Source organism: Motacilla alba, chromosome 2 (assembly GCF_015832195.1).
Source record: "Motacilla alba alba isolate MOTALB_02 chromosome 2, Motacilla_alba_V1.0_pri, whole genome shotgun sequence".
Classification (NCBI taxonomy): Eukaryota; Metazoa; Chordata; class Aves; order Passeriformes; family Motacillidae; genus Motacilla; species Motacilla alba.
Window position 1 is genome coordinate 51,671,561 of NC_052017.1, and position 20,960 is coordinate 51,692,520.

The 20,960-nt window shown below is 41.9% G+C and overlaps 1 protein-coding gene across 2 annotated transcripts in view; it reads left to right on the top strand.

The window, feature by feature from the left end:
- Positions 1-20,960, top strand: part of LOC119697611 (cytochrome c oxidase assembly factor 1 homolog) — a 52,101-nt gene that overhangs the window by 6,767 nt on the left and 24,374 nt on the right. The window contains exon 1 of one of the 2 annotated variants that reach the window (XM_038128568.1): positions 17,478-20,561. The exons of the other annotated variant lie outside the window; for it this stretch is intronic. The gene's annotated coding sequence lies outside the window, so the exon portion shown is untranslated. Of the gene's footprint in view, positions 1-17,477; positions 20,562-20,960 lie in introns of those variants that run through there. 2 annotated transcript variants of the gene reach the window in all.

Below are 20,960 nucleotides of genomic sequence, written 5' to 3' on the forward strand. Positions count from 1 at the left end.
GTTTTGCAGGAATTAATGCACATAACACAGTAAATACCTCTGGAAAATGTTTTAGCTCCTCTCCTTCCCAGTTCTCCCTTCTTCTTTAGGCTGAGTTTTAAATAGCTTTCCTAAACCTTTTCCATCTCCATTCCCCTTTTTAAATCAGAAATTGAGTAGATATCCTTTCAGCATTTTGCTTGAGCAACACCAATGGCATCACTTTTACACTGTGTTAATCATTATGTACAATAGTATTGTGTCTTCCATCAGAATTGCAAAGCAGTTAACATATATTAATTAAGTACTGCGTCTCTGTGAGGCGTGTAAGTAATTAATTTTGTAAGCCGATGCCATTTAAAGGTGAGAGAAGGGTGGATTCTCATCTTAATGAGTAGCCTCTTACTCGTTTACAGTTATTTTCTTCCTGGGTGTCTAGACCTGAAGTAAGTTCCTTATGCAGCTTTTGTAATGGCATCAGTAACAGGCACATTTGTGAAGCTGAAATTCAAGACATCTCTTGTGTTTACAGTATGTGAAAGCATGTCCTCTCAAATTCATTGTCAAATATAATTGTGGTAAATCAAGTCAGTAGAGAAGACAGGGGAAGAGTTTGAGACTTAAGCTCCAGCCCTGCCTTCACTTCATTAGAACAGGTAGTCCTAAAGTTTTGATGTCCTATGTTTGTTTTTGTGCAGGTACGAAAGGACTTCCTAGATGCTGCAGGCTTCCTTTTTCCCAGGCACATTTACTCTTTGCACCTGACAATCATATTTAGGCAGATTTTGAGGGCTTCATAAATTTGTATGGGCTTTCCAGATGTGTGGTTGCTGGAGAGAGCAGACTCTTCTGAGCTGTTTGCTGCATGCCTGGGAACTCTGGGTGTCAGCACTGTGAGCACACACAGCGGTTACAAGACAAGAAGCCCCTCACAGGAGCAGCTCTGTGTGTGTGCTGTGCTCTCCAGCTGTGCATATGAAGTGCGACACATCAGAAGCACAGACTTGAGGTAGGCATGGCTGTGCAGTCAGGCCCACTCTTTCATGGGGAAACTACACAGGTATTTGCATATGGATTATACATCTCCTGTTCCTGTGTGTTGCAGCTACTGCATATATACACAGTTTTTTCTACCCATGAAATCCTCTGCGGACCTATGGGATTTCTACCATTCTAGTTTGCACCCTGATATACACACTCCTCCAAAGAGCAGGACCTGTACTTGCTCTACTTCTGTCAATTCCCCTTTCCCTTCTAATAACAGGTCCTTGCAATAAGACAGTTCTTCCATGAGACACCCTCAGACAATTTCAGTTCGCACAGAAGAGAGACATGGCAGACCCCAGTCCTTTCTCTCTCTTCAGGAGTCCTTGGTCTTGGTAATTCTGCTGCTTACCATGCCCTGGTTCTGACATGTGTTGGATCTCTCCATTAGCCACTTTGACCTGTTAGCCTGGAAGAAAAACAGCAGAAAGGTGGGCAGGTTTCTCTGGCGTAGTGAGGTAAATAGCTGACTAAATGACAGATATGAGGTAGAGGATCAGCAAATTTGCCAATGATACCAAGCTGTGAGGTGTGGAGGGAAGCAATGACACTTGGCAGGCTTGAGAGGTAAGCCTGTGTGAACCTGATGAAGTCCAGCAAGGCCAAGTGCAAGGTGTTGCAGATGGGTTGGGGCAATCCCAAGCACAAAAAAGCCAGGCAGAAAATGGATTGAGAGCAGCCCTGGGGAGAAGGGGTTGGGGGTGTTGGTAGACAAGAAGCTTGACATGACCCAATGTGCACTTGCAGCCCAAAAATCCAACCATGTCCTCTGCCCCTCTGCTCTGTTATCATGAGACCCTATGTAAAATGCTTTGTCCAACATAAGAAGGACGTGGACCTGTTAGAACAAACCCAGATGAGGGCTATAAAGATGCTCAGAGGGCTGGAGTACCTCTCCTGTGACAACAGGCTGAAAGAGTGGGGGATGTTCTGCCTAGAAGAGAGAAGACTCTAGGGAAACCTTAGAGCAGTTTCCTATACCTAAAGGGGACCTTTAAAAAGCTGGACAGAGACTTTTTAAAAGGGCCTGTGATGATAGGACAAAGGGGGATAGTTTTAAACTGAGAGTAGGTTTACATTAGATATTAGGAAGAAATTCTTTACTGTGAGGATGTTAAAAAATTGGAACATGTTGTCCAGAGAGATGCCCCATCCCTGAAAGTATTCAAGCCCAGATTGGATAGGGTTTTATCTAGCGAGTAACATCCCTGGCCATGGCAGGGGGTTTGGAACTAGGTGATTTTTTAAATCCCTTCCAACCCAAATAATTTCTGTGATTCCATGATCAGGGAAGTACTGAGATGTTGCAAGTGCAGCTGAAAGAATGGCAAAGAGATTGAGAGACCTGACCTCTCACTTTTGTGACTTGATAGATCAACTTAGCTGCCTGTGAAGTGGTAATTTGGTTTGTTTCTTTTACAGAACAGAGGTCCTACATTGCCTCTTTTTCTCTTCTCCTTGGAAATGTCATTCAGTCTGGGAAAATTTGGGTGGATTCAGTTTTTCATCATATCACCACATTAGAATAATATATTTGGAAGGGTTATCAAGGATTTTCTACATTGCTTTCGTACAGGCATTTGTATATAAACTTTCTTCCATATGTTTCAGTGCCCTCACACCAGTTGGGTTGTTTTTCATTGCTATTCATATGTTGGAGGCTAAAACCATTGCTATAATCGTGTTCATATACCTTCATGATTTTTAAACATGCTTATTCTGATTCTGTGTTATACTCAAAAATACCTTGAATCCATTATCTTGCTCTGTTGAATTAGTTTCAATATTTTACCTAAAGCTAAATACACCTCCCATGTTTTGTGGAAGCTGCTTTGAAATTAAACAGAAATTTGAGAAGCTTCTGTTGGCTGCCTCAGAGTGTCAAGCACATGAAATATTCCTCCCACCCCCTGGAAAATTAAGAACTAAAGAAATATTGTTCCCCCCCCCCACTTCTAGCTAGATTTGAACTGGAAGAACATAAAGTCACACTATTATGAAATTCTGATTTTTCCTTCAGTGTTGTTTGAGAAATGATGGAAGAGTTCAGTGCATTAATAAAGCAGTTTAGACACCCATCTGCCACAGTGGTGGAGCTCAGAAGATCAAAAGAACATTCTCATCTGCTTGACACACACACACACACCCAGTGTTTGCTCATTAATGGTATACTTTTAGTGTAGGTTATAACTGTACACGTTGTACAACAAAGCGTTGCCATGAAGTCCCCTGTCCCTAGGGAACAGAAGGAGCAGAAAGAAAAGTGGTTGATTAAAGCATTCTCAGCAGCTGAGAACATCCCTAACACTGACACGTTTTATTGTGAACTTAGAAAGGGTGGGAAGAATAACTGCTCACCACCATCTTCATTTGATGGTATTGTTCAGAATAAATCCCCCACTGGTAGAATAATCCCTGATAAGAGGCATTCTACCTTTCAGAAGTCATGCTCTCAAAGCATACACAGTGGGGAGATGTTGTAGTATCAGTGCTCTATAAAATATGCACAAATTGTTTTGAGGTTGCCCATCTGTTCTGTTTTGGTGACAGAAAATAAAGGTCTAGATATGTGTGTCTTAAACCAAATATGACCCATTTTAGGTTTTGAAGTAAAAGAGAGTTTGTCCTTCCCTGACAGAGACAAGATCCGTTGTGTTTTTCCTGATACTCATTCCATAGGGTTTCTAAAGACCCAAACTTAACTGAAAAGCAAAAAGCCTGTGGTGGGGAGTGGAGAGGTTGGAACTAGACAACCTTTAATGTCCCTTCCAACACAGACCATTCCATTATTCTGTGATTTGCTTACTGGTTTTGCAATTTTAGAAAATAAATTTTCTCACCTCTAGTTTAGGAAAATCCCAGTTGTAATGAGGTTAACTGGGTGTATTCCAGATCACACTCATTCCTTGCATGGTAGCATTGACTTAGTGGCAGAGCACCAGAAACCAATCTGGCCCTTTCTCTCCATGAAAGCGAAAGTGTGTTAGGCAGGCATTTCAGCACGCAGGGTAACGTGCCTTTGGATCGTACACAGCTAATCCTCTTTATACTTTGCTGACTGTAACCTGCTTAGTCTTACATGAAATGTATTCGTCGTCTTTTCCTGAGCCTGATCCAAAGCCTGTTGAAGTCAGTGGAAAGAGTCCAGATATTTTTTCAGTAGTTTTGGAGTTGACTCTATATGAACAGCTGGTCTAGCACTGAGTCTTGTAGTTGAAAGACAAGGAAAATAAGCAGCAACAAACCACATTTGACTCGGTGCTGTATTACATATATAAATGAAAGTAATGTGAAACTTGTAAAACCAGACTGGACAAAACACTCTGAAACATGCTGCAGGGAACAGTCTAGTGCTAGCAGGGGAATAAGTTAGCTATTTAATGATTTCTTTTCCATAGCTTTTACTTTTCCACATATTCTGTAATGTAACAGTACTTTTTTCTCCTTGGGCAAATAGCTGTCAGACAGCAGCACTGGAATGAGAATATAAGAGAGTTTGCTTTTACCTTACATTACAAAAGAAGTATGAATACCTTGTTTTATTCCAAGTATAAAATTACAGGTGTCAAATAATTTGGTGCTTTAAATCCTGTGCCAGAAAAGTAATCCAGTAAAAATAGCTATGTCCTGTCAAAGCTGAGCAGTTAGTATTGTTATTACAGTTTCTTGCATGGCTCCAACAGTATAAGATGGCAAAAACAAGTGTAAGAGACCAGCAAGAAACTTGCCTGGAATCACCCAGAGCATAGAAAGACAGAATGGAAATGAGGTAAACCTAAAGACCCAAAGTGAGAATCTGCCTGGTCTGATTTACAGTTGGTTTGTACTTTAAAAATGCTGTTAAACAAAAGCTTGTTAACATCTTAGGGGCTGATTCTTACCCAGAGATCCCAAAGAGTTAAATTAAAGAGTAATTTGTGCTGGGTTCTGGGTGAGGATGTGGTTGATCCTCTGTCCTAAGGAGTGTACCATTTAAAAAGTAGAAGAATATTTAGCTGGAAAGGTTGCAGAATTTTATCATATCCACTTTACAAGTGGGAGTGCAAAACGGGGTGAAGAAGTTTTGGCTAGGTTAAACAGTCGGGGTCTGAGTTGTCTGTGGCAGTGAACCCCTAAGTCCTGTCAAGTGCTTTGCAAACAAGTCCATCCATACCTAACTGTGATGTGGATGTGAAGTTGTGAATGAATGTATGTGGTGAAGTTTCCTGTGGACCTGAAGTAAAATAGGAGATACAAGAACAAGTAAGAGCAGAACTATGGGTTTTGGTATGTAAATTTCTCTTCAAAAGATTGTGAAGAGCCAGACACACTTTATGCAGCTTCTGGAATTTAGGTTAATACTTTTGTTGTCCATTCCACAAAAGCTAGGACAGAAGAAAATGTATATGGTAGATTATGTCTACTAGGGGGCAGAAAAATCACTGCATTTAATGCTCTTTTTCAGGTCTTCAAAGTTACAGTGAAACCTGGACAGAGACAGCCTGATTTGCTAAATTGGGAACATACTGCCTCAGTCAGTATGGATGTTAGGGAGCTAATTAAAGGACATAGCAGCTGACAAGTGAATCTTCAATCCCTGTCAAATCCCTTAAGTTTATAACAAGTGTGAAGCAGTTCATATAGAAAAGAAATCTTTACTCCTGAATTCACGTTTCCAGATGAGATGTGTTTATTTTTGTGGTAATAATCAGAACACATTTTACTTAATATTTTTAGCGTGAATTCTGTCTGCTTTATAAATCACTTCCCAAATCCCAGCTCTCTTCCCCTACTTCTTGAAAACCATGGGAGTCATATTAGTTGTCCACACTGGTATTTGAAGTAAGTGGTATGAAGGGTGTGTCAGGCTGCATAGTATGCTGCTGAACAGCAGACCAAATCCTAGTGCTTAGAGGCTGCAGTTGTGCTGAAAGGTCAGAAACAACAAGGACATGTAGTGTTCCAAAACTTGTCTGTCCTGAGATAGTGAGGAACAGTCACATGTTTTGATTTACAGAAAAACTCTGGTTTCTTTTTTTTTTTTCTTTGCAAACCACATGCTCTTGCTGAATATAAATATCTCATGGTGCAATGATTAAATCCATTTTGGGTTTGTTTCCATTAATCTGTGAAAAGACTGTGCCAAAACCCAGAATTAGCTATGAAGGATAAATTGTGGGGTTTTTTACATTTCTGAAAAAAATCGGTAGTAGGTTGTCAGTACATCAAAGGATGCATCTAGTGTACCTCGGTATGCTGTAACGTGAGCTATTTGTTCAAAAGTTAGCCCTAGTTAACTAACATGACTATTCATTCTAAAATAAGCACTCAGGCAGTGTTTGCTTCCAGGCAAATACTTGTTCTGCTACAGTTCCTTCTCAGCTCAGCTGCCTCTGATCCCCTTTGCAAGTGCCAAAGTTGTTAGCCTTTGTAGTCATGAGAGTTAATTACCACTCATTTTGTTCACTTTTCTGCATGGCCAAAAGCTTTTATGTCTTTTACATGATTTGGGAGTGGAAAGACTTGCCTGCATTAAGGGTCTGTTTCTTATGCAATAGGTGATTAATAGTTGCCAAGAAGTGGTCTGCCACATGTGTGCTGGCAGGTTGGTGGCTGTGCAGCTGCACTGCTCATTACATGGCTGGGCTGGGTAAGCACAGAGCATCTGATGGTGGAGATAGGCTCCAGGGCCCCGCAGGAGATCCAGGTTAGGTAAACTGGGCCACCTGGGCTGTGGTGGCTAGATGTGGCATCTGGGGACAGATGGAATGGATCTACTGGGGTTGAAGCCCGGATATGTATAGAGAAGACCAGGAGCTATGATATGGGGCAGTCAGTAAGGAGCAGAGGAAGATGTCAATAGCAGGCTAAAGCAATTCATATAGCAGTCAGCTGTGCACAGCGTAGCCCTTTGGTATTGGACTGGGCTCCCTTAGTTTTGGGAGTGTTTGCGTAGTAGGAGAGGAGCATGTATTATTGTTTAGCTTTCATATCAGTCCAAGCAAACTAGGTTTATCTCCCAGCTCAAAAGCATTGTCCCCACAGAAATGGATATTCAGACACAGTGCTCTTTAGAGGTTATGGCCTGCAGTAGCAGGAAGCTCAGGAGAGACTGCATACTTTTAGTATCTCTAAGGTCTGGAGCTTTTTCCTTGAATTATGTTTTTCCTTTTCAGCTAAATAAACCATAGCAAAAGGCCTTTCACTGTGTGCTAAGATATTCTCAAGTGTTCTTGTTTCCAAGGGTGACTTTAGTGAGGGCAGCGATGCAGTCTCAGAACAGAGCTCTTACGTGTCCCAGTTACAGAATTACTTCCCGTGCTGCTGACAGCTTGATTTGTGAAAGAAAAAAGAATGGCAAAACAAAACTCAACCCACAGTCTGTGCAAGAGAGAAAAACACAGACTTGCTGTACTTTAGGGAAAGTGTCAGACACAAACATTTCAAAGGAGGAAAGCTTGTAGTCTTCATGTACATGATAAAAATTATTTTACCAAGGGTAAGTCACATAACTGTAACTATTTTTAAGGTTTAAAAATTTCCTGTTTAATACCTATGGGATAAGTCTGTGCAGCTAGCTGGAGGCAAATTTTAACCTTGGACCATTGAAATCTGTTGACCTGTGGTTTGGTACAGAGCTGGTCATTGTTGTTTTTTTCCTGCTTTGAAATAAAGGATATCTGGGAAACCTCTAGTACCACCATCCCCCAAAACAAAACAAAACAAAAAAAAATCCACATGTCTGACTGTGTGCTAGACCTGCTTTACTTAGCTGCCAAGTGTTGCAAAGTAGCCAGATACTGAAAATGCTGCTAATCAAGCAGATACTTGGACACTCATCATTATGTATTTATACTGGTAAATACTAAGAGGACTTAAAGTGCATGTATAATTTCAGAGCTGTTTAGTTCTGGTTTAAGACTAAACAGTAGTTGTAGAAAAAGAAGACTGAACTGTTCTGCAGTTGAGCAAGCAATTTTATTTCTAAAGCAAAATCTCATGCACTACAGGGCTCATGATTCAGAAATCTGGTACAATGCTGAAGGAAGCTGTGTCTTGATTTGTAGCTTATGAAAACAGAATTTTGCTAATAAATGTGTTCTTCAGAATTACAGACCAGCAGATTCTTAAATGTGGAGGTCATGGCTTTGTCTTGAACAGTAGCCTCCTATGACTACTGCATACTGTATTTTTATGATAGGTGAGACAGCTTCTTCCTGGCTACTTAGTTATGTCACCATTAAATGGAGAAAAGGAATTGGGATGACCTCGTCTGGAAGGGGTAAAGCAAATAGCAAAGCACTGCCATTGGTGAAACAAACTTGCTTTAAGCGCATTCTCTAGTTAGTCTGAGTCATCAGCCATCAATCATCATTTGTTCTCTTCCTCCTCCTCTGTCTTTGCCTGTACTGCATTATAAAGCAGTGCTGTGACTGGAATCAGGGGTGCACTATCTGGGAGTGGTCCTGAGAGAAGAAAGGGATGGGGACTGTGGGTAGGGTCTGAGCCGAGGCATGGAGAGACAAGCAGAGCCTAGTTTGCAAGAACTGCTTGAGTCAAGTGCTTCCTCTTAAAAATAGCTCTGGAAGGACATATCCAACCGTGGATACCATGCAAGCCATGCATTAGTCCAGTAGCTTCCTTGGTGCCTGTTCTCTGCACTGCCTGTTCTACCTCTCAAGCCTGGAGTTGCCCCTGTTGCTTCCTCCTGATCCGGACTTTGGTTCCAGACTGTGTATTCCTCTTCTTGTCATTGCCCCATCCTCAGATGTTCACAGTTACTCACAGTGCACAATGTCCTAAAGTCAGCCAAATACACAGTTTTGAGGATGCACTTCTAGCATGTGCTGAGCTCAGGAATCTGCCTTCACCAATTTAATTCCCTTATAAGAACATGTCAGAAATGTTTTCTTCTCTTAGCATGTCTGTATACATATGTATGTTCACCTGCGTATCTGTGTGTATATCCCATTATTAACAGTGAGCATTAAGTGTAGACATCAGGGATGAAATGGACTGTAAAATTTCCATGCTGTCTGCCCAAACAGCACATTGGCTGAAAAAGAATGCTCAGATGTTTATAAAAGCTAGACTGAATGATGATGATGAGGATAATGATGGTGTTTCTATGTGGGGGGGATGATGTCTCTCAACTGGCAAACTTTTCTGAAACTCAGAAATGTTAGCTATGTGATATGCCATCTTTTCAAATTTGTGATTCCAGTTTTCTGCTCTGTTAGAGCACCATGTAGATTGAGCAAAACAAAGTTAGTGCTATGACAAAATGTTTTGATATCTTGTACTAATTCAAGAGAGGGTTTCTCACGTCTCCGTGGGAGAGAGCTGGTTGGCAACCTGGGCTGAGGCTGCAGGAACCCCAGTTTTGGTGACAGTAGCAGTGTCATTGGTTTTGTTCTTCCACAGGACGACAGGATGAACGCAGAACCAGGAGTGGAATTAAGGTGGCAAATCTGTAGATTGAAGAATATAAATTCAGTTATAGTATTGGTTATGCTGTTAGCCAAGTTCAGCCAATTGTATTTATGTTGAGCAACACCCAGAGCCTGCTGGAGCCAGTGGCAGTTTTGCCCTCAGTTTTCCTGAGGAGGAGGATTTTGCTTATTGTTTAAATTAGCTATATCTTCATGGGAGCATGTGGGAGCAAATGCAAAGGTCTTGAATTGAATAAGCCAGTAAGCAGCTTTATGCATTTATTTTGTTACTCAGGTAAAAGCTGAGACAGCAAAACCCATCTGCTAAGCCTTCAACACGTCTCTATAAAATCTATGTTAGGGTAAGAGTATTCTTTTCTATTTTATTTATGGCCTTGGCTGCCTGAATGAATGCATCTGGAGCTCAGATGTCTGATGCCCTTATTGTAAATTAGTTAACTTGAAAAACTGCACGCACTGTCAGATCTTTGCTGTGGAAATGCCAGGCTCTGTAGTGGAGGTGCTTTTGTGTGTGCATATGTTTTTTATGTGAAAAGACTCTTGAATTTTATGCATAAACACTATTCTATGTCTCTCTCTTTATTTTTTTCCCCTCCCTCTTTTGTTACAGACTGTGGACTAGCATTGAATATTCAGGGAAAGCTCCCCAGGGAGATTAGGGACATGGACAGATTTTAAACAGAGCCCTAATGCATGGACACGAAAGGACAAACATTCTAGTGGGAATACTTGTGCAAATTCCCTGCTTTGGGGTCAAAATGCATTAAACAGCTGCTTGCATGCTAAAGATGCTTTTAAAATCAATAGAGACCAGGAATTATAAAATGTATAAGTAGAGATGGTGCTCAGTGAGAGTAGAAGTACTTTGGTGATGCCTTTTGTTGTACATCATACAACAGTATATAGCAGTCCTAGAGAGGAGTGCATCTATAAATCCCTTTCTGCAGGGCTCAGAATCCCAGATTGTGCTGAAACTTACTTCAGGCTGGATTTGTCCTTATCCTTCCATGTCCTGGAGGGCTATGGGAACTGAGACTTAACAACAGTAGGAATTAGATGCCTTGACATGAATAAACTTCTGTTACCATCAGTTACTCTGATTACACTGTTGTGGAAGATAGCTTATTGCTATATTTAATAAATCTACGTTAAAAGAAATTGGATGAAGCCATTGCACAAACAAGCAGTAACAGTACATATATTTGGGGCTGCTGTGCAGTAGCTAAATTTAGGTAGAGTCCAGCTGTAAAAACTGGCAAACTGGATGGGTCAGCATCTGAAACTGGGTTGTATAACAGCCACATGGTAATATCAAAGCTGCAGAGTGGCTTTAATTGCCCCAGAGGTAGTATTTATTGTATTGCTATGTGCATATTTAAGAATAAATGCAATTTTAAAAAATATTTCATTCTGAAATAAATATATTGCCTTACTGTTGCTGCACATTTGCTTTATGGGTCCTTCAGCCTGACTTCACATTACTTCTGAGCCCTGTCCTCTGAAATGGAAACAGGTATTATCTACAATATAGAACTGCAGCAGCATTTGTATAATACTTAGATCATTCAAGTTCCCATTATAGACCACGTTTTATTACATGTACATTTCATAAGGCCCATTGCCTCTATTGCCGCTGTCTCATGTTATGGTAATCCCTAAAGAAGCTGCCACTAAATTGACATCCTTTGTTTTACATGTTGCATGCTTGTAGCTGCTGCAAGCATTTGACAGGTTCAAAGTCCATATTTCTTAAGTTCCATCTTAGTTTGGGGCAAAATAACAGGTCTTCAGTGTGGTGCCCTGCAGACTGCACTCTGCAGCCTGCAGCTTTTTATTGCTGCCTGCTTCCTGACTGTCCCCATAGTTCTTCCTTTGGCTCCTCTTTGCTTTCTACTGGTCCAGGCATTTTTTTCCAACCTCACAGCTTTTTTCTGGCCTACCACTCCTAATTGTGCTCTTTAAACCATTCCTTGGAGACATCTTCTCTGCACTAAAAGTTGTTTCCAAGCTTATTCTGCAAGCTGGTTTCGAGGACTGTGTTGGGTGTATGTACCCCATTTGCCTCTTGTAAGACAGCAGTCAAGTCCCACTCCGCAGCTATAAGAGATTGAACTGCAGCTGCTGTACATGTGAGATATAATTTTGGATTGTTTCAGAATGAGGTGGCCTCTCTAACCTTGGCCTGGCTCTCAGAAATGCCTGTGGTGTAACCACATGCAACAGTTTGTGTTTTGGATGTTAAAGGGCACAGTTCTCTGTGACAACACAACTGCTGTTAGCATAAATGGCAGGATTTCGCATCTGCACTCATACATGGCCACTAAAGCTAATCAGCCACCAAGGCAAGTCAGACCCCTCTCCACAGGCTGGTCCTTGCTCAAATAAATACTCTGAGCCCCCTGAGACAGCACTTCTGGCATTAACCTGAGTGCCCTTACATACCCCTCCTTTTCATCCCTAAAATGCACAGGTGTTTCTTAAATGAGTCTTGTGTCTACTTCTGCCAGGCTTGGCTGTTTCACAGAAGTGCTTGAAGAAAATGAAATGCTAAAGGCCGGGAATGTTTTTGTGAGCTTGTGGTAGGTACTTTTCCACAGGAGGCGGGATGCACCGTGCAGTCGGCTTGGATTCTGTTGGGGCTGCTCCCCCTCAGTTATGTGCTACATGACTGAGGGGTTCAAAGGGAGGCCGGGAGGAGCCCACAAAAGCAGGACTAGGGAGTGAAATGAAGCCACTTTCCGTAGCGTTCTTCCATCCGAAGGGGAAGGTGCATGACGCTTGCGCGTGTGTCCAGAAGGTGGCACCGGCAGCCCGAGCCTGCCGGCAGCTCGTGCTTGTCCGGCCCAGCCGCCCCGCTTGGAAACACCCTCGCTAATCCGGGGTCTCAGCCTCCTTAAAGGCTCTCAGCCCTTTAAGCTTGTAACTAAGCCGGTGCTCTCATTGCCTGGCTGCAGGCCTCTGAGCCCACGGGTGACAGGCTTGAGGGGTGACCAGTCATCGGTGTGACTGGGATCTTGGGACTTTGAATAAGCAGCTAAGTGCTGGCAGGAGCAGAAGCTCTAAGCTGCTGGATCTTTACCTCCTTATTACAAAATTAGTTGAAAAAAAAAAAGCAGCCCTGCATGGTGTCTCTGGACAGGCTTTTCTCCACTTCAACAATAAAACTATGGCTTGCAACAGATGTGTTATTACACGTGCTGGCTAGCATTTCTCAGGTGTCACAACTCTAAATACTAGAAGAAGAGACGATACTTTATTTTCTCTGTTTTGGGGAAATCTCTGTGAATGTGAAAGGTAGACCTGGAGCAGGGGTTTTGCACTGTGATCTGACACCTTCAGCCAAAGCATGAGGTGAGGAGATGCCTTGGTGCTGGAGGGCTCTCAGCTCAGCATCCCCAGGCAGTGAAGCTGTTCTGCTACAAAGGAGAGTAGATAAAATTTTTGAGCATGCTTGAGGAGTCAGATGAGTTAGGATTTTCTGCAAGAGTGATTCTGGCTATTATGTTTCCTTTCTTGAGATGGAACATAGCTTTCTTAATTTAGGCAATGGTGTCCCAACCTCAGAAACCACAGGGTTCCATGTGAAATTTTGGAGATATCCTGCTCTCCATGTTGGCGAGTTGATTTCCATTTTCCCTTACTAGCATTATTGCTTTTGGTTATAAAATTTAGAAAACCCAACATATTTTCTTCCCTCTTCCCTTCCTGTCTCACCTCAGCAGGAGCCCAAACCAGTCTCCTCTGCCCACCACTTGGAGCCAACTGCTATGGTAGGAAGGAGAAGGCAGGCACCAAGCCAGCTACTGGTTGCGGTGCCTGTGCCAGCCCTCATCTTCCAGCCACTGCCCCCTGCTCCCTCCATGGCAGCAGTCCAGTTGTGAACATTTAGCAGGCAGGAGCAGATACTTGAGGGTAAGCAGTGGTCCGCCTACTGAACATGCTGGTCACTTTTGCAAAAAAAAAAAACAACAAAACAACACCCAAAATATCTCCAAACTTCCAAAGCTCTATTCTGTGCTGGTTCTTAGGCACTATTAGTTCTCATCTAGTGGCATGAGATTGAAAAGCTGTCTGGAATAAACTCCCCATATCTGGGCACAGTGTGTTACTGTGTGCCTTCACTTTAATAGTGTCCTGAAAGGACCCTTTTTCTTTAGAGGTATAAACTGAGTAGCTAGAAGTACAGGTAATAGGGTCCATTTAAATTTTATAAAGGTTTTACCACTAGGGAGGAAATGTGTAGGTTGAAAATAAGGAGCAGAGGAGAAATTATTTCAAGTTTCACAGTTGTCATTGTGCTGGAACAGCTTGCTTTTTTCCCAGGTGCTTATCTGCTGTTGATGGCTTTTGGCATTCTGCATATGCAGGAAGGCAGAATATGCAGCTGGACAAGAGGGCTGCATACAGAGAGAACATTTTTGACCTTGCAGCAGCTTCAGATGTTGCAGTTCCTTCTTATTTCTTCCTATGTTCTTTGTTTCTTATATAGTTTCCTCATTTAACATAGTTTAGGGGTTAGGATTCTTTGGTTTTTTTTTTTTTTCTTGTTTTTTTTTTCTTTTTTTTAAAATTCATTTTGTTGGTTTAGACCACTTCTGATAGATTCTTTATCACCTGCTCCCTTCAAGGCAAACTGCAGGGCTGCTTCCCTGCTGTAGCAGCTGTGCTGGAGGACTGCTGATGAGGAACAAAATGGGAGCTACTGAGCAGTCATTTGAAGGCTGGCTATTAAAAAGAAAAAAGCTAGCTAATTAGAGCTTAAAGGAAGAGGCAACACTTTGTGCAAAAACACCATAAGGTAGGCCCTCCAAATCCCATACACTCCCTGTAAATAGCTATAATTAACCCCACAGTATTCAATTTATTAATTAAAATTTAATTAATATTTTCTGTCCTTGACAATCATTTTAGAGGCGGTCAGGAAAGCATAGTGGCAGCTGGGTTTCCATAGAGCAGCAGTGACATTCAAAAGGGCAGAGCCACAGGAGACTCATCTCAGTCTCTGAGTAATACCTGTGATAAAACAGAGCTGAAACTGGCCACTGGATTTCTGGGAAAAGAGGGGAGGATGGGAGACACTGCAAGTCCTGGTGTTCTCCTGCATACTTCCAGACATCACCCTACAAATGCAGTACTCATCTTGATTATCTGAAAGTGTGAGAGAGCAGTGGAAAGTGTGTGTCATCTTCCCTTACTGACCAACTTACACACCAGCTGAGGGCTGCTCTACATCACTGTGTTTGACTTGGGTTTGATGTTCTGCTTGGTGCTCTGTCTGGGAGAGTGAGACACCTTTCCTGAACTGCATGGACCCTGTCAAAGTAGAACAGCTATTGCTTAAAAATGCTGTGGCTGAACTTGGTGTACTGTTGTTGTTCTCCAGCAATGTGTTTCATGGTCATTCATACTACCCATGTTCAGTATGCCCAACACCCATCAGTGTCAGAGCACTCCTCTGGAACAAATCCATTGGGATCCCTCATGGGAAATGTGAGTGTTGTCAGCTGTGTAGAGCACTCCATGGTTTGCTTCAAATAGATAGGATAGATGTGGAACACACCAAATGTGTTTCCTTCAGCAAGGACAGTGCTTCATAATTATCCAAGGTCAGGCAATAGTGTAATTCATACCTTCACCCATCCTTTTTCTAGAGCACATTGCAATTTTTTTTCTGGCATTATAGTTTTTTGACACAGCACTGCTCTCATTGCCTGCAGCATACACCTGTTAGTACTCTTCACACTTTAAACTGAAAAAACCCACCAAGCCCATGAACAGAAAATACTAACTGTCAACTACAGGGTCATGAAAAGAGATGTGAGCTGAGCACTGTGAAGTGTGACTGCAACCAGTCCACTCAGTAGGGACCAAACTAAACAGCGTGGTCATGAGCCATCCTGCAGAAACTGGCCTGTGGATAAGGGTCTGCAGTACAGGCCTGGTGAGAATAGCCATGAGGTGAAGGAGGTCTTTTGTTCCCCATTTGACAGAAGGGTGCATACTGAATGAACAAGAGAATGTACTCAGAGCATGTTGAAAGCAGATCTCCCATGTCACAGGGGAAAATCTTCCAGTATAAAACTGTTAAGAGCAACTGGAAGAGGAGGTGGGCTGCACTGACCATCATCATGAACACCACCTCTCCACTTCTCTGGATGAAACATGAGGGGTTAGACAGCTTTTTGGTATATCTAGTGATTCAGGCCCTTGTAGTGAAGTGGCGTGACATCTTTCAATCCCAGGGAGGTAGGCACAAGCTGTGCAGTGCAACAAGGCCAGAAGTGCTTCTGAGAATACCCAGAAGCAAAAGTGGAATTTTCCAGTGAACGTGAGCATTAGAAAAGATGATTATCACAATTTATAGTCTCTTTGGCCTCCAGACTTTGGTACATAAATGCAACTTTAGGACCATCACAGAGCCTGCTTGCATGGTCTGTCCTATGGTCATGCAGGAAACCAGACTCAGACCCATCAGGCTTTGAGTCACATCTCCCATCAGATGTGTTTTCCCAGGTGGGGCAGTGTGAGGCCAGAATGAACAAGTTTTCTATCTCTATGTGAAAAGAAGTGCCTCTCATACCCTGCAAAGGTGCTCGCACAGGGCTGTCCCCATTCTGCCACCAACAAGGCCAGAAGGGTGGAGATGAAGATGCCATTGCTATTGCGGTGGTTCCCTTGGCATCAGGCTGGGACATCTGATGTGGCAATGTTGAGTCACAGCAACATTTAATCTTGTGTTGCCACACATGATGAAGCAGACTCGATCCATCGTTAGACTGTTGGTGATTCCAGGTAAATTTCAGCAGAACTGAGGGAGATGGAGATAGATGCTGAGAATCACTGCAGCCTTCACCCTGAAATGAAGCTCCAAAAGAGTACAGCAATTGTCCAATGACTGTTGCAACTATTGCCTAACTTTGCATGCATCATTTAGTCTTTCTTTTCTCCCTGCTTTTCTTTCTTCCTTGCTTTCTCTCTCTCTCTCTTTCTCTCTTGTAAATATTTTTTACTGAATTTTTAGAAAAGTACTTCCTCTACCTCAAAAATTCATCTATTTCTCGACTTTTACAAAGAGAATAGGGGGAAAGAGCAAACCCCAGGCAACTCACTGCTAAGTTTTGAATTTGATGTGCAGAACAACAAATTCGTCCAAAATGAGCTTTGCTTTACTGTTAGTCATTTGTACCAACCTGCAATTAAAAGGCTCAGCATTTGTTCTCATCGCTTTCTGAAATTACATTTTCCACTTCCTTGGCCCTGGCCTCGGGCAGTGGATTTTTGAAGCAATCATGCCTTGGTAATTAATGTTTAAAGATGAATGTTGCAACTTCTAAAACAGTGTTGCTGAGTAAACATACAGCAAAAAGAATATAAAAACTGCAAGCCTTTTACAGAAAGCTGCAGAGTTTGGAGGTGTTATCCTTAGAGCTCCCAACTACAGTGCATTTGATTACCCCTTACTCCATTCTTTCAGGTGGGGGGACAGCTGTGCTTAAAAGAAAGCAGAGCAAACTAAATATCACATCTAATCTGTCATTTCTTTGTGTTACTGACTCATCACCCCAGAAAGCTTGTTGGGAATGATTAACTCATACAGATAGAGAGAGAGAGAGAGAGAGAGAGAGAGAGAGGAGACAAGGCTTTGGCATGGTCTGTGGCTATAACATGACCATTTTGGATTTTTGCGATAGAGTAGGGAGACAAGGAATAAAATATGAAAGGAGGAAGGCATAAAAAATGGAAGAAGTCCCTTCCTATGTCACATCCCTTGTTTTGTCATTAGTCTGCCTTTTCTCGGTAGAGGCCATAGCTTCCAGTCTGTTACTAAGCCAGCTGGATTTATCTGTGACAGCAGCCCATCCTACACAGGGATTCTGTATGTGGCAGAAGTGCTCCTCAGTACCATTAGCTGAATCTCTCATTGCAGCTTTTTCTTTGGTGCTATAAGAAATGAGATGCTGTATCACCTCTTTCTGACAGAAATCCTTAGCAGCTGAAAAGGCAAGTTGGGAAAATCAGCAACTTCAGCATGTCAGGAAGAGGAAAGGGTAGTCTGGATTGAGACTGCCTTCCTACTTTAGGCATCTGATTTGGGCACTGCAATCCTGATTCAGACCTTTGGAAGACACACCTCATGTATAATGTTTCCCAATAGGTAGGCATGATGCAGCTGTCTCTTCACCTGAAACTCCTAAGACAGGAAAAGTGGGAAAGCACTGGTAGTCTTGTGAGTGATTTTTGTAAAAAGGGGCATGGGGTCCCACTGTACCATGGGAGGGGTGCTGTTTTTCATACACAGAATTCTTTTCTGGTCTTGCAAAGGCCAGTGACCAGATCCTGAACAGATCAACTGGAACAAGATCAGAATACTGCTTTGGACTAGTTTTCTTTGGGTTTTTTTCCCGTCTTCTTTCCTTTCTTCCAGAAAAGAGAATAAAATTCCCATACTAACTGGGAGGTTGGCTAACCAAGTTCGAAGCAGGTTCTTTGGGCTTTGTTACTCTGATATATTTTTTGCTCAGAAGAAACTAAAACCCAAAGACCTCTTGGAAGTACTCCATGTGTTTGATTCTGCATTTAAGTGGAAAAATGGAACCTTACAAATAATCTTGCCTTTCTGGAAATGAAGTTCAGGCTCTGAAGAAGATTAGTAAAAGACTCATTCAGCACTAGTCATACTCATTTGGGTAACAGGCAAGTTCCTGCCTGTACTCACTTCTTGTATTCATAATGAATGTGTATTAGGGACTTCCTAAGCAGGAATTCCAGCAGAACAGTAAATGAAGTATTGTCTTCTGCTTTAAAAATTTTCCTGTTTTTTTAGCATTGTTTATATACCATCATCAGTATGCTGATGCATTAACTGGATACCAATGCTTGGCTATTTTATTATCCATTGCTGTAGTTATCTGTTTAGACTCCTGATCCTAAAAGGATTAAGCTAAATTTTAGATGATTTTGCTGTTGAAGCACAGTGGTTTTGAATTGTCGTGTTTGTTTGTTTTTATGACCTCTTTAAAGGTTTTCCAGTAAAGATGAGGGCTTATTTGGACTAAATTTATGCCTGGTTGTTCAAAATAGCTTGCTAGTGTTTTTTAATGTTGATTTTTCAGAGATCTCTTAAAAAACACAAGTCCACAAAGCAATTCTGCAGGATGCAGGGTGCTTCAGTTACACTTCATGTTAAACATGACGCAGATCATTCAGATCATTCAGCATTTTGCTAAAATGAAGCAAATGGAATGGAAAATGCTTTGGTATTAAAAGCAGTGTGTCTTTCAACAAATGTTTAATCCTAAACAGATCATTCAAATGGAGTGTAATAAAGACTACTGCAGCTGATGAAAGGATTTTGTTCAATTCAGTGGCTTCTCAAACAGGCAGAGATAATATACTTGCCCTTGCTAACAGTGTTCACTTAGCTGTGTTTCCTTTCCTAGACTGGAAGTTAGATTTCCTTCTCTATTGTTTATATAGAAAAACTCTATTCAAGGAGATCACGTGGGAACCACTGTTTTTAGAAGAAAGAGCTGCATTTGGATAAAAGATACTTCCCAAGTTCATGTTCAGCCACTTAGCAGTAGCCAAAATAAGCATCCTTACTATGTTTCTGAGCAGAAGCTCGACACTAGGCTGCATGTGTCCCCTGCACAGACCCTGTGCTGCAAGGAGGGACTGTACAAGAGCCTGCATCAATAAACAGCAAGCAGCCAGCTCCTGTGCCAGCTCATACCTGTGTGTGCATATATTCCCACTAGTGAGCATGTGTATGAAGCCACCCAAATGTATACACCTAATGTTAGAAATGTCTATCTTTTCTTTTTTCCTAAGCTTCATTCCCAGCTTATTCCAAATCCTGTCCCCAGACTTAAGACACTTTGTTCTTACCTTGCCTGCTTTGAAGGCTTTGGACCTGAATTGAAGGCTCCCAACACCTTCAGCTGTCTGCAGACCAAACTTCAATTGGTACATCTTTATGTAGGAGGCATTTTGAAAGAACTATAACTGTTGATTTCCAAGGCTGTTTCATAAGGATCAAGACTCAACAAGAAGTAAGCAGAGGCACAAGAACAAATTGATCAGAGGCACAGTCACCCAAGTATCAGGGATGAGGATGGAATTTTGGGATCTCGCTTTTTACTTGCACTACAGCATAATTTGCTTTTGTCTCTTGCTTGCCCTTCTCCTTATTTCTTCACCTTTAGAATTAAAATGGCCAAGGTAATTTATGCTCCAAATTTATTTTCTTGTTCTGAAACTGGCAGTGAATGCTGTAGGTTTTTCTTAAGGGAAAACTTTCTCTAAACCTTTCTCTAAAGGTGCCACGCACAGAGAGCTTCTCTCCAGGAGTATGGGGCAGGGATAAAAAAACTCTATTAGTGACCTTTTTGCTATGTAACCTTTCCATAAAATGCCAGCAACTGAGCTTCCAGAGAGAGAACAACAAATATTGAAAGAGGAATGTGAAGGACATTATGAAACAAGAAAGTAAGAAAAGGGATCTGCTCAAACAAGTTTCTCAGGAAAGGTGATGTAATATGTACTGTAGAAAATCCTAGCAGTTGACATAACAAAGTTGCTTTCTAAATAGCTGTGGATGCCAGCAAGCTGGGAGAAACAGAGTGTACAGCTGGGAATACAGCTGAGCAGACTGTTTTGTCCAAAAGAAATATAGTAGGTGTAAAACTTCTATTCAGAAGATGTCATTGAAGTTTAATTGAAAAGTGTCCTTTTAATTAAGGCTGAGTGACCACTGAATGAAAGCCTCATTTCTGTTGAGGCTGTTCTTGGTGATGCTCTAAGATTAACCCATGCAGGCTGGCAGTACTCAAGAGGCTGCTGTTGGGATGCCACGGTACACAGTTCTGTAGCAAGTGCTCAGTCCCATTCATAGACTTTTGCCAATGTTTATCAGTCTTTTAACTGCTGTCTTGAGAATTACCCAACTTTTTATTGACTGACTTGCTCATATTTCAGCCTGGTCTCCTGCATAAATGACTGTTCCCAACACAGGTGTTCTGCATGTATCCACATCTGTGTACATAAAATTTGGGGACCTCCCTTTCTTTTACAGCAGACCTGACAGAGACACACAGAGTGTTTGAGGTAATGAATATATTAGAATTTTGTGGCAGCATGTGGGTGCATATTGGAGAACATCTATATCTTCTCTGAAGGGGAAAGGCTGCTAGGGACTATGCGCTGTGTCAGCCTTGGAAACTCCAAAAGGCCCAAATCTGGAGTGTATCAGGTGTTCTTATTCCACTTCTTACACAGCTTACAAATTTTAAGGTCTTGGTTGCAGACTGAAACCTTAAAAATCACTGGTTCCTCTATTTTGTTCCTCCTAGTATTTATAGAGCAAAATACTGCATGTGCAAAGACTGTTACACACAAAGTATCATTAGGAGTGCCATTTTCAGGTAGGTTAGTTCATAAAAGTTGGATAAACTGCCAAACAAGAAATCCCAGCTCATGGACTGTTGTGGATTTATTCATCATTAC